Source organism: Triticum aestivum, chromosome 5A, assembly GCF_018294505.1.
Source record: "Triticum aestivum cultivar Chinese Spring chromosome 5A, IWGSC CS RefSeq v2.1, whole genome shotgun sequence".
In the NCBI taxonomy this organism is placed as follows: Eukaryota; Viridiplantae; Streptophyta; class Magnoliopsida; order Poales; family Poaceae; genus Triticum; species Triticum aestivum.
The window spans coordinates 493,387,967-493,409,142 of record NC_057806.1 but is presented as its reverse complement, the minus strand read 5'-3'; the positions used below and the strand labels follow the sequence as shown (position 1 = coordinate 493,409,142).

At 42.7% G+C, this 21,176-nt stretch overlaps 2 long non-coding RNA genes across 4 annotated transcripts; one reads left to right on the top strand and one right to left on the bottom strand.

Annotated features, from left to right (window-relative positions):
* Positions 1 to 9,285: 9,285 nt before the first annotated feature.
* LOC123104299 (uncharacterized) lies at positions 9,286 to 9,823 on the bottom strand. The gene is made up of 3 exons (XR_006450247.1): positions 9,682 to 9,823; positions 9,499 to 9,591; positions 9,286 to 9,341 (listed from the first exon to the last, which is right to left on the bottom strand). It is a non-coding gene; the product is annotated as an uncharacterized lncRNA (long non-coding RNA).
* A 1,087-nt stretch (positions 9,824 to 10,910) lies between these two features.
* LOC123104298 (uncharacterized) lies at positions 10,911 to 17,169 on the top strand. Of its 3 annotated transcripts, none has more exons than XR_006450245.1 (7): positions 10,911 to 11,367; positions 11,485 to 13,368; positions 15,025 to 15,071; positions 15,213 to 15,259; positions 15,834 to 16,531; positions 16,622 to 16,714; positions 16,872 to 17,169. It is a non-coding gene; the product is annotated as an uncharacterized lncRNA (long non-coding RNA). The 3 variants fall into 3 exon arrangements; XR_006450246.1 differs by having other exon boundaries at positions 10,918 to 11,367; positions 11,485 to 11,698; XR_006450244.1 differs by having other exon boundaries at positions 10,919 to 11,367; positions 11,485 to 11,646.
* Positions 17,170 to 21,176: the final 4,007 nt, after the last annotated feature.

Here is a 21,176-nt window from a genome sequence, read left to right as displayed (position 1 = left end):
CCTCACGGATCACCTTATTATGTGCAGCTAAAGCGGGGTGTGTGCATTGTTCAACTAGAGCCGAGGAGGACAAAAGAATAAGGAACAATAGGTTCGCTACCCGATTTCAATAGTTTCCTTGATTTGAAATCAATCCAATATCCTTTTGAGAATCTAGAGTGATATCAACAACCTCTAGTTGAAGTGCAGACGAGGAAGCATCCTATTAGTTTCAGTCCAGTCCAGGAAAGGAAGGCAATCGATTCAATTCATTCCCCAATTTCAGGCTTGGTGCTGCGCATTATTAAGAATATCATATAGGAAGATGGACTAGCTCGAGACCTTGGCTTCAACCAATCAATTGAATCTTGGACACATTGAATTCTTAGATATTGCTTAAGGGATCACCACATATATTTCTCAGATTATCATGTCTGTCTCGTCTTGCTATTTCCATCGACCAACCATGAGAGTGTTAATCAACTCCACCTGGAGGAAGTGTCAAAGGCGTCTTTCTATCAGTTATCGATAGATCGAACAAACCTAAAGGATCTGGTGGTTGTGTAATTGTAAGATTACTGATCATGGGATACGGATCTAGTTCCTGGCTCTGCCTACGCAGAGCTGAGTTGGATAGTCTTGAAGAGATGTCTTGGAATGTTTGATGGCCGTGAAAGTAAGAATTATTTGATTTAGCCATAATTCGCCTACTTTACTTTAGAGGACTAGCTCTTCCTATTGGACTCGTGGGATTGGAGACAGCACAACCTCAGGTTCACTATCTTCTTTAGAGTGGGACAGATAGACTAGAATGGGCTGGTTTTTCAAAAGACTTGAACACCCATCCGATATAGACTCATCGAAGGCAATGCGATAGGTCGTAGCCTGGGAGATAGGGGTTGAGCAACCAAGCGAATAAGAGCTCGTACTGTCGGAGGGTCCACAGGTTCCATTCTTGATCTGATTTCTTGCTATCTTATTCGGTGGTACAAAACGAAATACGACTCCTATTCTTGCCTGATGTAGGTAGCCACGCCCACTCTAATTCCATCCAATGTATACCACACTTTGGTAGAAGTTAAGCGCTTAAGCAGCTCCAGAAGCTGCAAAGAGGTGAAAGCTGGAAAGCCAATAGCCAAAATTCTTTTGGCAATAGTGGAATAGCCAGCTAATACTGGTGCAAGCTCGGGTATCGAGCAACACTACCTAGTAACCATACCATACCATACATCTACTAAACAGAGGATGACATAGCCAATAAAGGATTGGTAATTCCTGTCAGAAGAAGAATCAGAGGAATTGAAGCAATCATAAAAGCAGGAAATTGCAATGCCTTCTCCACCCCGTGTTGATAAAACAATTGTATTTAGCGCGCCTCAAGCCTCCTTCCTCGGGGTAGGTCCCGCGTATGACCCAACCCATCTCCCCGAAGGCAGGCAGGTTCGGAAATAGCTTGCACAGAAGCGAGAACCCCAGGTCTATATCTAAAAAAATATGTAGTTTTTGTAAGCGAGCTGAGGAATAAAAGTAAGAAAGATCCGCAAGAGAAGAAAGGACCTGGGACAGAAGAAAGAACTGAACCCTATAGTTGTACAGAATTCCGTTTGTCCGCTTTCCATTTCGCTCGCTCCTATGTATGAAGAATGGCTCTTCCTTGTCTTCATCTTTTCTAATCGACTGCCTTCGGGCGGATCCACACACGATATCGAGTCAGTCTAGTGGCTCATGCTGCTTAATAGTGGAGGCGGGTAACAACTGCTCTTTCTTCTCGATCGAGTAGCCACCGCATAAATTGGTAAGCTTCCCACGCCAAAGCTAGTCTTCCTTGCTTTCCCAACAAACAATAAGACCCATAGCATGTGCACCAGGATGGTCTTTCTATCCCTATCTATTCTCACCGAACTAGACCTCTCATACCCGGCTACAGGAGAGGTAACTACCTCTGATTGATTTTATTCGTCATAAATGATTTCTGCTGACTCAAGCATAGCCAAGCCATTAAGCTAATATCTCCCTTGCCATTAATTCAACAATGCTTCCGAGAAAGGCATGTTACGAACCTAAGAACACCTACCCACCTATTAACTTTTTGAATTCTTAGCTTTGGACGTTAAGGAATGAGTGGAATGAATAGACGACGTACTCTCTCTAATCGGTGCAGCCTGCTGAGCCCCCTTTCTCCTCGGTCCACAGAGAAAAAAATGTAGGACTGGTGCTGACAATTCATCACGGAAGAAAGAACTCACAGAGCCGGGATCGGTAACTAATAGTACGACTAACTAATACTAATATATAGAAATAGATATCTAGAAATAGAAATGAACTAATATATAGATAACCGAAATTGAAAAGAACTGTCTTTTCTGTATACTTTCCCCGTTCTATTGCTACCGCGGGTCTTATGCAATCGATCGGATCATATAGATATCCCTTCAACACAACATAGGTCATCGAAAAGATCTCGGACGACTCACCAAAGCACGAAAGCCAGTTAGAAAATGGATTCCTATTTGAAGAGTGCCTAACCGCATGGATAAGCTCACATTAACCCGTCAATTTTGGATCCAATTCGGGATTTTTCTTGGGAAGTTTCGGGAAGAAATTGGAATGGAATAATATAGATTCATACAGAGGAAAAGGTTCTCTATTGATGCAAACGCTGTACCTAGAGGATAGGGATAGAGGAAGAGGGAAAAATCGAAATGAAATAAATAAAGAATAAAGCCAAAAAAATAAGTCGAAGATAGAAGAGCCCAGATTCCAAATGAAGAAATGGAAACTCGAAAACGATCCTTCTAATTCTCAAAGAATGAGGGGCAAGGGGATTGATACCGAGAAAGATTTCTTCTTATTATAAGACGTGATTTGATCTGCATATGTTTGGTAAAAGAACAATCTTCTCCTTTAATCATATCATAAATGGAAAGTGTTCAATTAGAACATGAAAACGTGACTCAATTGGTCTTAGTTAGTCTTTAGGATAGAGTGGAAGAAGGGTGGAGACTCTCGAACGAGGAAAAGGATCCCTTCGAAAGAATTGACCGAGGAGCCGTATGAGGTGAAAATCTCATGTACGGTTCTGTAAAGGGACAGTAAGGGTGACTTATCTGTCGACTTTTCCACTATCAACCCCAAAAAACCCAACTCTGCCTTACGTAAAGTTGCTAGAGTACGATTAACCTCTCGATTTGAAATCACTGCTTATATACCTGGTATTGGCCATAATTTATTTCCATTTCCAGGTAAGATGAGCGGAGACGACTTTATCAGCACCGATACCCCCACGCATCGTGGCCGGTTCCCTCGGGGGTAGAAACTTAGCTTGGAGAAAGATCCCGTTGATCTTCGGGCTGGCCCTTGCCTATTGAAAGTATGGTGTCTCATAAATGCTTTGTTAATGCCTCTTATTCGTAGGATCGGTCCAAAGCGCGGCTGAGTTGACGTTGATAGACTTGTGCATGCTCTGCCGCTCGTAACCTTTTTTTTCTCCCATCGATCGAATCGAGGAGGTCAAGTTTCGAGAGCAGAGCCTCTCGCTTCTGATTATCAGTCATATCGTTGTCGAGCAGAACGCGCAGGGAAGGAATCGTCGAGTTCACTGGAAGAATGGCGTCCATGCCAACGACTAAGGAGAAGGGGACCAGTGGCTATACAGTTTGACGTCCGATAAGCCCGGAGAGCCTCAAGAAGGCGATCTGGCCAGTCTCCTCCGACTCAAAAGTGTTTGTAGCTATGGTATGGGTCTGGTCTGAAGACCAATGGGTCAAAAAGGGGATATCCTCTTCTTTGGCTACACCAACTAATGTAGTAGATTGCGTTCCCGGAGGACACTTTCTCCATTTCGTCGGTACTGGTAACAACGGATCTTGACCTCGTTTCTTTTTCTTGTTATTTGACTTCTTGGAATGGAATTCTTCTCATGATAGTCACACAAGCAAAGGAGAAGAGGATGGGTCCCGAGGGAACTCTTTTTCTTCTATTCTAAGTTTTGATTGCACGAGCAGCATAACAACATAACAGTTTTGTGTAAGGAAGTAAGGAAAGACTCCTTTCTGAAATTGAAGGACTTAATTAGCCTGTCGTATATAACAGATAATGAGTCTCAAAGAGAGTTTCCAATGGGTTACATCAAGTTCCATTCCCAGTATGCGAAATCAGTAAACACGAATATCTGTATATAAGAAACTTCTATTCCAATCCACAATCGGTCCAACAAGGCAACTGTCGTCAACTAGATCAATCAGGAATAAGCAATATGCCGTACCCTATCTGTCATATTTGCTTTTCGGTAAAGGGTACACATGACTTTATTTTTACTTATTCAATTCTCTGTCTTGCTAAACACAAATCCTTCTTTTCTTGTATAGACGAAATAAAAATGAGAACTAAGTAGGTTTCGACCCATTAAAGGAGTCAATGGCACGCACACAAAGCAGGAGGAAATCGGTACCCCGCGAGGCTGGCGAAGTCGGCACAAGAAGTGGGCGGAGTAGAGGCAGCAGTTGCGGGCTCAGGTGCGGCTAAATCGCAATCAATATTCCCGTCTGGGGTTGGCGGAGTTGGTAGAAAGCACGGTTGGCGATAAGCTAGTACTAGTTTCATTCTTTCTATTCCAAAATCCAATACCCAGAACTGGTAAATCAAACAATGTAGGCACACGTTGGCACGGTTCTGTAAATAAGAGATGTCTCATCCGGTTGAGCTGTCGCAATCAGTCTTTCTCTTCCTTTCTTAGTAGCAGATCCAACATGACTGTATTAAACCTTAAGCAATCAGGGTTAAGCTAGCTCATTGCCTGAAAGTGGAGCTCGTATTATACACATTGACCCCCACCTTTTATGAATCCTTCCTCCATATATATTGTTATATAAGATCAGTCCCATAACTGCCTCATTCAGATCGATTCCAGTCGCCGCTACGGTCACATCAATCCGTTATGGCTCGGACCCTCTTAGCAGCTGGATCCTTCAGGAAGCCATAGTAGGGATTACGTCAGTACATTCTTAGGCGAGCAGTGGGTTATATCACCCCTATTTTGTTTTTGACCTTCTTTCTTTCTTAGGCATGGGACCAAACCAAGGTTGATCGAAGTTGAACATTCCTATGGAACTCCCCTTCAGACGACTTCTCTGCGCTTGCCCAGCACCTTTCGTTTTATGGACCAGGACCAATTTCACCTCAGACCATGGTCAAGTCATAACTGACTGGATAACGTTCTCTCAAGGACCTGCAAAACTCTCTAATGCGGATGATCAAACGTTGCTTCAGATGTGTATAAGAAGGAAGCGTCTCACAGGACTCTTAGATAGAAACCAGCATAGTCTATGAATTAGCATGAACAGTTTATTGAACTTGGTTGCACTCGTAAAGCGAGCGTGAAGAGAGCTGCAAAAGAAGCCCACGGAACGGAGCGGTTATTTTTCCTGACTAGCAAGTGGACAGGCTCAGATGGCGTAGCTGATGTGTCATGCTAGGTATCTTTTATTGGCCAAGTCAGGCAGGATAGTCAAGTAAGAAAATAGACCATAAGCCATCCTTTATCTTTTTTTTACTTTCTCAGATATTTCATAAAACGAACTCTCTATGGACCCCCACCAAAGAAGGGCAACAAGAGCTAATGGACTCAGTTAGGGCAATAGATGATAACGACTCGTCAGGTTCGAACTGACATTATTTATATACTAAGACCTATATTCCATGAAGGAGTCGCGAAACTTCTGTTAGGTTCTTATCTGAGATTCCGTCTATACGGAGCATATGTTGGTTTAGAATTGCTCGGGAATTCATTGATAGTGACTTTTGAAGTTCTAGGTTTTCTAGTCTACTCCTCTTTTTTCTCGATCGAGCCGCTTTCCCTCATTCTACTCGTCCAGCCCTCTTCACGAACTTGTACAATCAATGCCACAAAGATAGCAAACTCGATATATATAAGGAAAGGGGCGACGGTTTGGCACCAGATATCCGGGGGTGTGGAAAGAGCAGCTGTGAAAAGCGGAAAAACCATCAAAAAACGACGATTGCTCGTGAAGGTTTCCACAGAAAGACCCCTTGGTTCTGGCAAACAGATCACAATTACAGGTACCTGGGAGCATACCGATGGAATGAACAAAATACGAACAGTTAACATAATATAGTCATAGATCTTAGGTTGTAACTTGATCATGAGCGAATTTTTTGATGTTGCACCCACGAAGTATGGAAAGTGCCAAACATTGGGAACTACCCGGGGATGAGTTAGGAGCAGGAACAAGGAGAAGCGAGAACCACTTAAATGGAGGATTCTATTGTATTTCTGCCTTTGTTCCCCATAGCAACCGGGGATCGAAAAGCACCAAATTTGATGACTTATTAAGGGAAAGACGAAGTAAGAGCATGCTATTGAAGATGTTGCAACATATGTCGGGGGGCCTCCATTGATTGTGTACAAACAAAATACGAGTCCAAAGGTAGGGTAATAAAGGGTTTAGCTAATGGAGAAATTGACTCTTCCGGGAACCAGTAACGCGTAAACCATGTCAAACCAAGACCGATCAATATCCGAACGGAACGGATTCGAACTTCTCCTAGAAAAGTTTCTGGTGTGAAATTCAAAAAATGAGTAATTCAAAGGAAAAATGAATTTGAGGCATGCGCCGGACTGAAGAGACCGATTCCTTTCTTCGGGACCATTTCTTTGTTTGCGTCAGAGAATCCCGCACCCTGTTTGCAATCAATGCAAATTAACATTGCTCAAGACCCCGAGAAGGCCCTGATAGAAGTGGGACCGTCTCTTTTGAGCTTTGAAGTCCCTTTTCCATTTCTGTAATTCCTTTATGACAAAATCCCCTGCTAATCCCCCAGCACACAGTTGTCCAACCTAGGTTTTTAGATAGTGGTTGATTGCCCTAGATTCGTAACTACTACCCTCGCCCCCCAACATCTTTTTATTACGATTCGCTCATTTTGAAGGTTCATTCTGCTTTTGGTCTTCAAGAAATTCATAATATTTCTGAATTCCCGTTTTTGCGCTGGGTCAAGCGTGTCCCCCTCCAGAAAATCCGTAATGGGATCGTCCTGAGCAGGCGGGGCGTCCTGAGCAGGTGGGGGTCCAGAATCAATTCCAAAGTCCAGTGCCAACTTCATGATCAAAATCAACTATCACCTTCTCGGGACTCGACCTGGAACTTCTTTCACTTTAATATGCCTCGTTCAATGAGAAAGCATTTGATCGAAGAGCAGCACTAAAGAAGCACGCTAGACTTCCTACTTTTGGGGTTTTTAAGGTGATCGATGCCTTTCAAAAGTGTGCTTTGGGCCCATCCTTAGTACTTGACGCAGAATGGAGCTAGTTATCCATTTTCAAAAGCGGATTCGGTGGTTCAAGAAGTAGAATTATGCATAGATTGCCGAAAGAAAGACGAATAAAGACGAATGGAAAGGCCTGTGGACATGACCAAAACAAGGGCTAGTAGCACTTTTCTCAGGAATTGCCCCTGCAGACGGAGGACAAAGGGTTTTCATCTCGCGAAGAATCAGCAGTTGTGTTGTATATTGACTAAGCTAAATACCATTTTCACTACTTTTGGCCACAGGCGAGATAGAGTTTTTTTCTTGAAATTGAGTTCGGACCGATTACTCATAGAAAATGACTACAAAGCAAGGCGAAAGCATGGAGAATTCAATACTGACGAGAAGGTATTAGTTAGTGGGTGCAAACGAGCTTTTCCAACCAAGCTAGCATGTGATTGCGATGAAATACTTTTGGGCGGGGCATTACCGATACTAAGATGAAATTCGAAATGAGAAAGGGCTTCGAGCCTCATGCTTTCCTGTTTTATTTGGTTGGGAAATGGCTCTTTCCTGATCTCTTTTTGAAATAATTCTATCTCTATTTGTTAAGTATGTCAATTTCTCCTTAGTAACAAGGCCAAAACCGGGGTTTTACAAATTTTGACTCATTTTTGACCCGATCATCCCGATCGTGCCGCCGTGGAGTCTTATCTTTGTCTGGCTCCGATCTTTGGAAGCGATTAAACTTCTACTGCGGGTTATTATTCTACTGCTTATTGCTGTACCCTTCTTTCCTCTTATATGGATTGGGAAAGTATTTCTATTATACGTATATTCTTAAACACATGACACCTTAGGCGCACACTTTATTCGGACAGTGGGGCACGATGCTCTAAAAGAACTTATTGAAAAAAAACATAGTGGTAACGGCTGTTTTAGAAAGCACCTCTTCCTTTCCTGAAACTCAAACAACCTACTAGGCTACTAAAAGGCTAATCCAGACGAAGAAGATAGCGAGAAAACGACTCCTCAAGCCGAAGTAAGGGCGGGACCATCTTCTTTTCTGACCGTCTGGAGCTGCTCACAAGGCCTAAACCTTCCTGTAATCCCTGGAGATTCGTCAGAGCCTTTTCCTTCCCCACAGGCCAGAGCTCAATTTACCTTCGCCACAGCTCTAAAATAAGGAGAATCAGCTCAAGATAAAAGGGCTCGCACTCAATTGATCCGGGTCAACACTTCCTGTATCTGGTTTTGGCTTTATTTTGACTCCTTGTAGGGGCTCATGACAGTCCTGTAGGGGATCCAAAGGCTTTCGAGCAGTAGCGGCAGCGGGGCGGGAGAGTTGGTTATTCAATTGATCCTCTGATGTTGGCCCTTCTGCATCATCCAGCAAGGCTCGGAAGTCTGAGCTATTAAGGTGCGGTTGACGGATAAGAGGCCTTCGATATGTTAAGGGAGAGAGGGGAGAGTCATTCCAGAGTTGGGTGGGAATCGTTGATAGAAATTTGGATTTTCCCTGAGGTACGATAGCGTCTGAACTAAAGAAAGGGAATATGGAAAGTGAAAGTGGTAAAGGATACCAAGAGTGGGTTCCCTGAATGATTTTTAGGCGTATTTTCTTTGAACAAATAAATCTATAAAGAAAATAGGATGGATCTTCCACCTATGCTATGAGTGAATCTTATCATCACTGGCGAGTGGTATCGTATCACCGTCTTCGTCCTGAAAACATCTGCAGAGCTAAGCCAGTGTAGGCTTTGACACTACTTATATTCGCTACAAGTATTACACTTGCTTTGCTACACTCTTCTCTTATGCTTCGCGCTTCGCATAGGCTAAATAAGCCGCTCATCACTGGCGAATCCTACCCACATAGGAATGCGGAAGCATCGGGGAAAGGCAAAACATATTCAATCCCAGGAGAGAAGTCACTGGTTCGATAGGACCAGGGAGAGGACCCTGATCACCTTGCCAACGAATTCAAGGCCTTAGGAAAATCATCCTACAATGGACCGTAGGATTTGTGGTTCTTCCATGTTTGTGGTTCTCCCATTTGTTATCTCCACTCCATCTAATATTAATGTGTGTGTTACCTAAAGGAATGTAAAAGAAGGTAAGAAAATATCTAGCATGCAAAGACGAATTCCAGATTGACCCATACAAAACCTGGTCTGTGCTAAAAAAAGATGAAAAGAAACAACCTGCATGTAATAAAGTTCACCTTTGCATTTCAGAAAAAGTAAAATTCACCTTGTTGTGATTAGAAACACCCCAAGCTCCTTCCATTACCGACCTTGGTAAGCTACAGATTGACGACTGTATAACTCCAGTATAGTTTACATCCTAAAACACAACATAAGATAATCCATGTTTGAAATTTTCTACATGCAGTAAGTGGATTAAGCTAATCATTGAAGAGCAAATATATCTTACCTTCCATCTGATCCCAACCAATTGAAGCTGAATTTCCTGAGTAATTGACACCTAATTGGCTAACAAACTAAGAGTGAAATTACATAACAGCAAGGCAAAAAGTTTGAGGCTAACACAATCAAGAAACAAATACAGTATGCCAAAAAATGTATTAGGTTTTATTCTGTGACATACAACAAAGCAAACACCAGGAATGAATGAATAATCAGGCATGCATGGATAAACATCAACATTGTTGCTTCACGCTCAGCTGATTTCTACAATAACAATATATGGGCTGCAGTGGCTGGCACCTTAATTAAGTAAAGTGGCACATAGTGTCCGACCTATTTGCTTGCTCAAGACATAATGGATTGAAGCAAATAGGGGTATCTTAATTAACAAATCATCCAAGAAAATCGTAGAGGATGGGAATCTTTTGCTCCACACAAATATATTGTTCATGTGTAATTGAATTTGTGAGTTCACATCTCACATAAGCATACTAAAATAAACTACATGTGAGATTACTTTCTTATATGAGAAACATATTGAATAAAGAGCACTTGTGAGTTCACATTTAACAGTAGTAATCTAGCAAATACTACTGACCAAGAGAGGATGCCTAAGCCGAGTTGCAATGGCTGCAGATACTGGCGAGCTGGAGGCACGCAGATGCGGACGCAATCAGTGACGATGATCTAGCTAGTAACAACCGCATATGGTGACCTGGCGATCGGCGGCGCACACAATACTGGTCAGATATATTCAAGGTTAGTTGCAGAATTATCTGGAATTAATCCATGGCACCCGCACTCCGCCGTCGACCAAAGCGAGAACTCCGACGGCTTCATGTCCCTGCTCACAAGATGCTTGTATATGCTGATAGGATCGGTAGTGCAGTGGCATCGATTTTGTTAGGTCGTCACTGTAACTGTCTTCTCCATAAGGAATTAATAGAGGACACTACATCTTATATGTGAGCGTTAATCACCCACAGTTCAGCTAAAAGAAGCAGGGGAGGCAGCGGGCTGCCACCAAACCGGTAAAGGGAGGCATCACCATCCTCAACAACAACATAGCTATTTTTCTTTTACCCCTCAAAAAAAAGAAAGCTATTTTTCTTTTAGAACAGTACTGCACAATTTCATTACCACATCACCATGAGCGTACAGTAATACTCCCTCCGTTCCGAAATGTAGGTCGCTGGACGTTTTGCAGTGCAAATTTCGACACGTTACGGAATTCTCGCACTTTCCGAAATTACCCCTCACTCCGCTCACAGCCCACTCGCTCACTCGCTCGCCTCTCTTCTCCCCATCGCTCCCCTCTTCTCCCCATCGCTCTCCCCGACTCCTGCCGGCATCTCCCTGACTCCCCGTCGCCGGCCTCTCTAGCATATCTCCCCGTCGCCGCCACCTTTCTCCGCGTCCACAGCCGGCATCCATTCACGTCTGGCGTCCACTCACAGCCGGCGTCCATTCACGCCCCACATCCAAGGTCAAAGAATGATTTTTTTGCGCCGGCGACGAGCTTCTGGGCGACAGAGGCGATGGATTTGCGTGCGCCGGCGCTCGATCTAGGCGAGGGAGGCGCTGGATCTGCGCTCGTCGGCACTGGATGCATAGCGGAGGCCGAGCGGCGTATTTGGAGAGGCGCGGGAGCAACTGGCGGATCTGGAGCGGCTTGGTCGTCCTCACGGATCTGGTACGGTGTTTCTTCTCCATGCCTCCTCTCTTATCCATTTGCAGGAGTAGTTGATGTTAGAGTAGCAGTGCATCGATTTGGTTAATGAAAACTTGATGCAGTAGCTTGAAAATGCAGTGTGCCGGACTCCACTACGGCTCTGAAGCCTTCACAAAGTTACTGAAATCGTGTGATTGTTGCTGTGCAAGCAAAGATGAAGCTGATGGATCACCCCAGGCCTAGAGCAACTTGCTGATGGATTCTGGAGTATGTGTGTGAATTGCTGAATGGAGTAGGATGGTAATGCTCTCCTTTGTATCTACGCCATGTTGCGGCTGAGCCACTGAAGCAGGTTCATATTTTCAGAGAACGAAAATTGCAGGCATCGAACATACTCACATTTTTCTTGCAGATCCCACATTTTTCTTTTTCTTGTTTTGAATGGTTGGCGATGAACTCTCGCAGTCTCACTCGTGGTTTCTACTCCTGATTCAGTTATTCTTGTGTGTTTATTATGCCGTAGTTGTCGAGACATAAAGTTCCTCCTGATTCAGTTAGTTGGTCCCGATTTAATCATTTGAACAACTTCCTCCATCTCAACAAGTAACTTAGCTGGATACATTTTGCACTCCAATCAAGAGCTTACCACAATCTCAGTTGGATACATTTTTCTACTTTAAGTAACTTTGCAATCTCAATACATATTTTGCATACTTGTATTACAGTTTGTTTATCTACTGCAGGTAGAGTGCAGAGTAGCTTCTTAATCTTGCAGTTCCCTTGCTAGTCATGAATGTTCATTGCTTTGGCGAGGGAACTTCTGTAGTCGAACATGTTTATGTACTCCAGTCTTGTTCTGCATGCTTAAGCAGTCAAACATGTTTAGATATTCCAGTAGGAGTACTTGTATCTCTGCATATACTCCAGTCTTGTTCAGTAGGAGCACTTGTATCTCTACATATACTCCAGGCTTGTTCTGAATTTGTTCACTTGCTTACCAGTCTTGTTAACTGAAAAGAAAAAAGGGGCCAAACAAGTTAACTTGTTTTGTTAATTGCTTGAAACTCACTGTGCAAATTGGTCCTCTCCTCTCTCTGTGTAAATTTGTTGTGCATGTTGAGTGTAAATTTTCTGTAGCTTCTGTTAAAAATAACTTATTCTCATGAAGCTTCTATAGCTTCTTTTAAAAGTTGTCGTCTGTAGCTTTTGTTAACTTGTCTACTGAAACTTGGGCTACTGAAGCTTGTTAACTTGCATAATATTGTGAACTTAATTGTTGCTTGCATATTAATGACAGCAAAATCATGATAGGAGTAGTTTCTGTAAAATCATGACATGCCATACAAGCTTCTGTAAAATCGTGTGGATTTTCCTTAAATTAAAATTAAAATCGTGTGGACTTGCTGCTTAGTTTTAATTAAAATTAGGAGTAGGAGTTGTTCTTGGAGTAGGAGTAGGAGTAGTTCTTGGAGTATGTAGGAGTAGTTCTTGGTTAATTAAAATGATCATACAAATGATGCACTCCACACAAGTCTCTTCTCAAGGAGTTACATATACTCCGCACAAGCCTCATCTCTAGGATTTACATATACTCCACACAAACAAGGAGTTACACATACTCCACACAAATAATCACAAGCATCTTAACAAGCAACTCCTCAAGTATCTCGACAAGCATCTCAACAAGCAACTCCTCAAGCATCTCGACAAGCATCTCAACAAGCAACTCCTCAAGCATCTGAACAAGCATCTCGACAAGCAACTCCTCAAGCATATCAACAAGCATCTCGACAAGCATCTCAACAAGCAACTCCTCAAGCATCTGAACAAGCATCTCGACAAGAAACTCCTCAAGCATATGAATAAGCATCTCGACAAGCATATGAATAAGCATCTCGACAAGCATCTCAACAAGCAACTCCTCAAGCATCTCGACAAGCATCTCGACAAGCATCTCAACAAGCAACTCCTCAAGCATCTCAACAACTAACTCCTCAAGCATATCAACAAGCATCTCGACAAGTATGTCAAGCCTCTTCTTCCATCACTGAACTCTCTCCATTATCCCAAGATTGTGCATGGCATTTGCATATACCTCTTCAGGGCATGTAAGTCTTGGAGGTAGCATCCCAAGGTTCTCTAGCCTTTCCTTGTTCGCATGGGGTATTTTATACCCATTGCCCCCTGCGTGGTTCAAGATTTCAATCATGCAAGCTTGTAGAGATAGGAAAACTCTGTTCAGCTTGTAAACTTCATAGTTTTCAAATTCATCTAGCACACCCTTGATAAGATCCTGAAGCGTTCTAGGGCTTAGACAATCTGTCAGAGATTGCAACGAGTTGAAGAACCCAAGGTCAAGGCCATTCAGATCAGGGCTATTGGCAGGTTGTTGAATTAGTCTGATGTCGAGTCCAGTTCTTTCCGCGGCTGCTACAAATTCTGGGTCGTTGGGCAAGATATGGGGCTTGGCGTTGTCTTGTTGTATATAGATGGTTTGCCCAGCATCATTCTCAGGCCAAGATGCTTGTATTGCTGGTAGTAGGTTATCTATCATGAACTCTCTCATTACTTGCCTGTTGACTTTTATGGACTTCGTCTCCATTGTTCCTCTGGGCCTGTTGTCGCTTCTCCTCTGAGCCGGAACTTCTTTCACAAACGGCCAAATTCCAATTTTCCCAGAAAATGTCACATTTCCTTCACTATCCCACCTTGGCCTAGCAATAGCCGCCAAGAACACGACTTTTCCAACTGCCGTTTTGTATAGTTCTCGTAGGCTCTTCCTCCCCATATAGCAGATAATAGTTCCTGATTTTCTTGGTCATATAGAACCATTTCTCGTCAATATGAATAATGTTGTGCATGGTCTTGAATTTTGGCCTTTCAGTTTGTGTTGTTGTCTCATCGAGCATTGACAAGCAAAATTCCATTCTATCCTTCTTGTTCTTTTCCTTCAAAACTGGCTTCAAATAGTTTGTATGCCTCTTTATCAACTTCAGCATGAACTTCCGGTGGAGTGTCGTAGGGCTGCAACCGAGTTGCCAAGCAAGTGACCTGATAGTAGACCGCTTGTTAAGTGGAATGGTAGGTATTTGATCTAGATTAATGTCCTTTGGCTTTCTTCCACGGTTCTTTTTTCTCTGACTTGAAACATCCACCTCCAGACCTTGAGCAATTTGCTTCATTGCTTTCTTCCAAACTCTTTGTACATTCCATACACCCACTCCAAAGAAACTGGCAATCTTTTTCTTGTCATCTCTTTCAAATTTGCCCCCTCTACTCATGCACAGTGTGTGCATTGCAACATAAGCAGCATACTTTTGCTTGTCATCGAGGCTATCCCTTTTCTTAACTGATTGCTCAACACCTGCACGAAGAAATACAGCAAAGGAAAAATGATCAAATGATCAAAGGAAAAATGGTCAAATGAACATAAGCATTCAAATGATGATATGATCATATCATCAAATGATCAAATGATGATATGATCATATCATCAAACTGTATTCTGTAATTTAACTGATTTTTTTCTTCCACCACTAACTGAAAATTTCTGAAATGCCACTGTAGCTATACCTGCATGTTGTACTCCCGCATCTTCATCCATTTGTACTCCTACATCTTCATCCATTTGTACTCCTGCATCATCATCACCCATTTCATCTTCTGCATCTTCTGCAGGTGGAGTGCAGTTGAGGTCTGGGACAACCATCTTCTGCTGCTTTCAGGTACTGCTGTTGTAATCTGAATTGTACTCCAACAGTAATTTGACAGTATTCCTGCATCAGTAGATTCGGATTTTGTCAAATGGTTAGATCAAATTATTGGCTAGTTGAACCAAATTCTCATCAAATTGTTTATGTTTGCAGTTCATTCCTCTCTTTGCTACGTGGTCATTGTTTCAGGACAGATCGAGGTACAACTTGCATTGCATTCAAGCAAGTTTGCTGTAGATTATCAGTTCAAGATGTTTTGTCAAGTCTTATTACAGTAATAAAATCTCTTAGCAATGATATAAAAACACTCAAATCTCTCCCAGCCAAAAGAAGTTTTGTCAGGTCTTATTACAGTACTACTCCAGTCATGAACCTGTTTTTGTTGTGTGTGTGTTCTCAGATTTTTTTTACTCCAGACTATTTTCAATAGTTTTCTCTCATGATCCTCTAATGAGAAAAAGAACATGTGTAATCCAGATGACAACATTTTCAGTCTATGATTTTTATTTAAAGTAAATCAACATAATGGCAGAGGTTCTTCCAGAATTTTCAAAATCAATGATGCACAGTCAACAGTTAATACAGTTTGGTCTGCTACTCCTATTGTCTGAAATGCTACAGTCAACAGTTAATTCAGTTAACTTGTTCAAATTATTTGTTGAATTTTTGGCAGCAAACATTTCTTGAATCAAATGTTGGCACTTCTGAATTACTCTTGACTACTCTTGAATTAGTACATCTCTTGAATCACTTGAGTATTGTTCATGCTTGCAGTTCGTTTCCAGCGACAACAGAGAGATGTACTCCAGCAGAAGATCAAATGATCAGAGAGAGGAGATGAACCTGGGCACCAGCCGAACCCAGCAGCAGCTCCTGGACGTGGGAGAGGAGGAGCGCCTGCGCCTGGATGCAGTGGCCGGAGGTGGGTACGGAGGTGGAGATGGCGGAACAGCCTGTGCTCGCCTCCACCTGGGCGCGGGTCAGGAGGAGCCCCTGTGTGTGGGCGGCAGCAGAGCACTAGCTCTACTCCAGCGGCGGCAGCGCCTGGGCAGGGGGCGGAGGTGGAGATGGAGGGCGGAGGTGGAGATGGAGGTGGAGGGCGGAGGTGAGGGTGGAGGTGGAGATGGAGCTGGAGGGAGGAGGTGAGGGTCGGTGGAGGTGGAGGGCGGAAGCGGAGGTGGAGGTGGAGGGCGGAGGCGGAGGTGGAAGACGATCGATCGGGATTCAAATTTTGAAGGGATGGTATTCAGGTCAATTGTCAACTTTTCACCTGGTCGGAACACAAGCCCCAGCGACCTACATTTCGGAACGGAGGGAGTAATACATTTTTTTGGCATACTGTATTGTTTCTTGATTGTGTTAGCCTCAAACTTTTTGCCTTGCTGTTATGTAATTTCACTCTTAGTTTGTTAGCCAATTAGGTGTCAATTACTCAGGAAATTCAGCTTCAATTGGTTGGGATCAGATGGAAGGTAAGATATATTTGCTCTTCAATGATTAGCTTAATCCACTTACTGCATGTAGAAAATTTCAAACATGGATTATCTTATGTTGTGTTTTAGGATGTAAACTATACTGAAGTTATACAGTCGTCAATCTGAAGCTTACCAAGGTCGGTAATGGAAGGAGCTTGGGGTATTTCTAATCACAACAAGGTGAATTTTACTTTTTTTGAAACGCAAAGGTGAACTTTATTACATGCAGGTTGTTTCTTTTCATCTTTTTTTAGCACAGACCAGGTTTTGTATGGATCAATCTGGAATTCGTCTTTGCATGCTAGATATTTTCTTACCTTCTTTTATATTCCTTTAGGTAACACACACATTAATATTAGATGGAGTGGAGATAACAAATGGGAGAACCACAAAGTGAAGGAAGACTAAGACGACTAGCATGTTTGTGTATCATTTTTCCTATTATCCTTTGAATTAGATCGTATTCCTGCTTTATTCATTTAATAGCTTCAATCCATTATATCTTGGGCAAGCAATGTGTTCTGACATGGTTGTTGCCTTTCAAAGCATCTTCATTTTGGAATCACCATTCTTACTATGTTTATATACATTAACATTTGACCATCTCACATAATTCACATTACCTATTGTGTCCACTGACTATTGCAATATTTTCATCTTATAATCATATATCTACTTTGTAAACAAAGTTATTCGACTTATTGACTAAAAGTACCGCAGCAACGCGCGGGGTATCATCTAGTTTCCAAATAATAAAGTCATATCGCGTGTCCACCCAGAATCAACCGAACGAGTTGTATCATTTGCGAAAAGTAAAGCTAAACAATAACAATATGCATGAATCAGCAGGGCGCATCGGGTCTTTTCATTAAAAAAAAGGGCAATGAAAGAAAATATGTATTATGTCAATGAAAAAATTCCCCAAGAAATGTATGAAAGAAAAATATGTAGTACAAAAAAAAAGTGCTAACCACAGCGTGTCGTGTGGTCTTCAAATGTCCTGAATATCATATCAAACCGGATATATATCTCAAGATAATTTAAGTGTGCTGACCGGGCCTGCCGCTCGGTGCTAACCTCTTTGGTAGACTAATCTATAAACACGTTTGACCTAGCTTCAGCTAGCGATGTGGTATTAGAAAAGCAGAACCGAAATTCGAAAGAGCCTTGCGGTGTGCACGCGTAGTATTGTTGGCTGTCATATTTCGGCCCAACGTGCGTCGAGGGTCAAGGCCTGGCGCGGCGTCCATGCTGCCCTTTAGTTCTCAAAAAAAAAAATCCATGCTGCCCTTCTGCTCCTAAAAAAAAATATCCATGCTGCCCTTCTGCCCCTCAAAAAAATAATCCATACTGCCCTTCATAATTAACACATCTTTATCTTTACCTAATATCAAAGTGAGGAGGCTTTCATATGAATTAACTAATAAATTAAAAAAAAGTGAGGAGGTTTTCATAGTTCTCCATATGTTACCCTTTTATCCGTTGATTTTATGTTAATTATGGAGATTGACGGATGAGATTTCATAAATAACTTGACATATGAAGGGAGAAAAATAACCCACGCAGCCTCGCATTGGGGGCATGTTTGCCCGTATTGGACCAGGCAAGTGCCCTGCTTTTGTATGGGCCCTAAAGACACGAGTGGGCTTCATAATGAGAGAGAAAAAAATACGTATATGACTCGAACCGAGGACGAGACTAAAAATCCACCTCCTTCCATCGCGAGAACAAATCGAATCGAAACAACTGCCTGGTGCTGCATCAACTAGGCGACACGAGACGACTCCTGCTGCTGCCACGACGCACGCAGGGGACACATCCTCCAGGCCATCCATCCGAGGCTCGCCGCCAGCGATTTTGAAGAGGGCAATGATCCTGCTGCTGGCCAACGCCAGATGTGAGGAACGGCGATGGCCGCTGCCTGAGCCCGGCGTTTTTGTTGAGAATCCCTCAGCCCGGTGGTGGTTATCGCGAGAACGAGGACGACGTAAGCCAGGTGGCGTCGCTGGTCCGTGTAAAAAGGGTTTAAACTTGGCGAAGCTCTTGAACAACACTCTTGAGTTCTTCTATTACGATCTTTTATCAATCGTTGAGCCACGCCAAGTTTTTGAGATTGTAATGTAGCCTGCCACATTTAATTTTGTCCCTCCCCTTGGTTCTTTGTTATCTTTTTTGAATTCCTGAAATATCCCTGCAAAATAAGTGTTGCTTTGCCTGAAGATTGAACTGTTTCTTTTCAGGTACGATAATCTAATCTCATATTTGGGTTCATTTGAGCTTATTTGATCTTTTTACTGTTGATTTGGTTTGCTGGAGTAAAGCTCGTGAGGAGCTTCATTCCAAGTACTGATGTGCATAACTAAGGATCTGTTCTTCAGGTTTCATTGTATATGGACAAGTCTGCAGGGGTTTGCCAGTCGGACCTCCATGATTGCAAATTTTCGTTCCTGCAAATAATATGTGATCACGATCTTTTTGTTGATATGCCTGGTCAGGATCCCATCATAAATTCATGGATTACCAACCTAGGGAACTATAAATATTCCAGTTTGCCAAAACTATTTTAATAGACCAGCAATATTGTTCAGAGACTTTGGTCCTCCGCAGCGGGATGCGACCTCCCTAGAGCAGCGGGTCAGGCGCATCGTCGGAGGGGCCGAGGGGGAGAAGATCTTGTTATCTACAACAACGTTGTGTGAACCGCCGTCGAACTGAAGCGCGCCTCCTATAGCTAGGACCGGAAACAGAGCAGAAAAGGAGCTGAACCGACTCTCTATTTTTCCTCCCTCTCCTCTGTCTCCCTCTCTCTCGCATCTCTGCTGGGAGGCGTTGCAGGAGCAACTAAGGCATGCGGTGGTCTGAAATTTGTTCAGGGTGTAGCCTAAGGGTGGCACGGCCTACAAGCTCTCTACTCTGTCATCTTATATCTCTGAATTTTTTTTGCTGCATGCGCAGGTGTTTCAGGCAGAAACAGTAATAGCTTGGACCAGGAGGAGCAAGACAAGAAACGGCGAGAGCTACCATTGCTGCTAACCTAGCTGCTAGGATGCTTGCGGACCTCCATCATATGCATGGGTTTGCAACGGCCAAAGCACACAACAATCCATAGTTGGGTGATTTTTTTCTCCCCACTTAGGATGGCTTGCGGCAATAGCAGTTTTGAATAATCAGTACTAGAAACGTCTTCTGAATGTTAAAGCCAATGGGCTAGAAAACTACGAAGATAGTTGATTTGTTTCCATGTCTACCTTTCAGTATTCAGCCTTGCGGGAGAAGGTGCCTCATGGTAGCAGCTTGACGTAGGTGTGGCCTTGAATGCCGGGATTTTATGAGTAGCCTGACGCTTCTGTTCCCCCTAGAGAATCAGAATTCAAAAGATCAATGGGAGTTTGCTTATGGAAGTAAAAGATCAATGTACTGATGCATTTCAAGTTTTCAACAGGAGAGTACTTTCTGATGTTTTAGTGACCAAGTATTATTGATCTTGAGGTGTGTTATTGAGCTCTGTTACTAAATAGATGTTGTTTTTTGTTACTTTGTGAAGAAGCATTGCATGCAAGATGCCATCAAAAGAGACTAATGCTCCTGATGCTTCCTCGCAGAATCGCAACTTGATGGGGCTTGCTGCGCCTCTGGAACAAGCAGCCGCTAACAAAGAGCAGCTTGAAGGTTTGAATAAATGTACATATAGAAATTTAGAGTTCGAACAATACATATGTGCAAGAGTGTAATGTTCACTTGAAACTTGCTGGTGGGGGAGACATTCCACACACACAAAAAGTGAAGACACCCTGAGACTTCACGAGGTAATTTAGTAATTCGGTTTGGTCAGTACATTTCTGCATAAACAAAAAATATCCACTCAAAGCACATTGGCTTATGATGTAACTTTTTGTGGGAGTTTTATGATGTATATTTTGTTAGTACATCGTTTCATTAATGATATTGGATGAGGGGAATAAAAACCATGCGCATATGTAGCTCACTGCCATTGATTAATTTACTGAAAGTTGAATCTATAATCAAGACAATGAGTTAGTTCTAGACATGTAAAATTATGAATTAAAATTGTATTAAACCTACAACTTGAAAAATCCGATTTTATATCACATGTGCTGTTGTGATAGGAAAGGACTGGACACTGTTCTATCTGGTAATGGATTGTTTCCAAGAATGGACCTTGGTACTTTTGAATAATTTCATACTTGTATGCACAATTTTTTTTTTGTTCAAGTGTTAATTTGTTTTATAGGTTTCCAAGCACATGTTTATTTATTTTGTCGATGCTCACTCGACCCTAAGAAGTCCATCTATGTGGGCATGGGCAATATAGATAAGGCGGAGTAGGAATCATGTGCGAGACAGAGAAACCATCAGTCACTGGTCAATCTGGTCCAGAATGTCAAATGCCAACGTCCATGGCGCAAGGTGGTGCTTTTCCGAGCAACCAACCTAGCAAGTGCATCGGTGATCAATCAGTGTCGATTTGGCAAGAAGCATGTACATTGCCCTACTACAATTCCTTCCAAGATGCAGACACAACTGTGCTTAGGGGCATGGGATTTCTTTTCCGTCGCAACGCACGGGCCCGTTTGCTAGTAATATTCAATGATGTATAGTGTCTTTCTTCAATGATCTACCA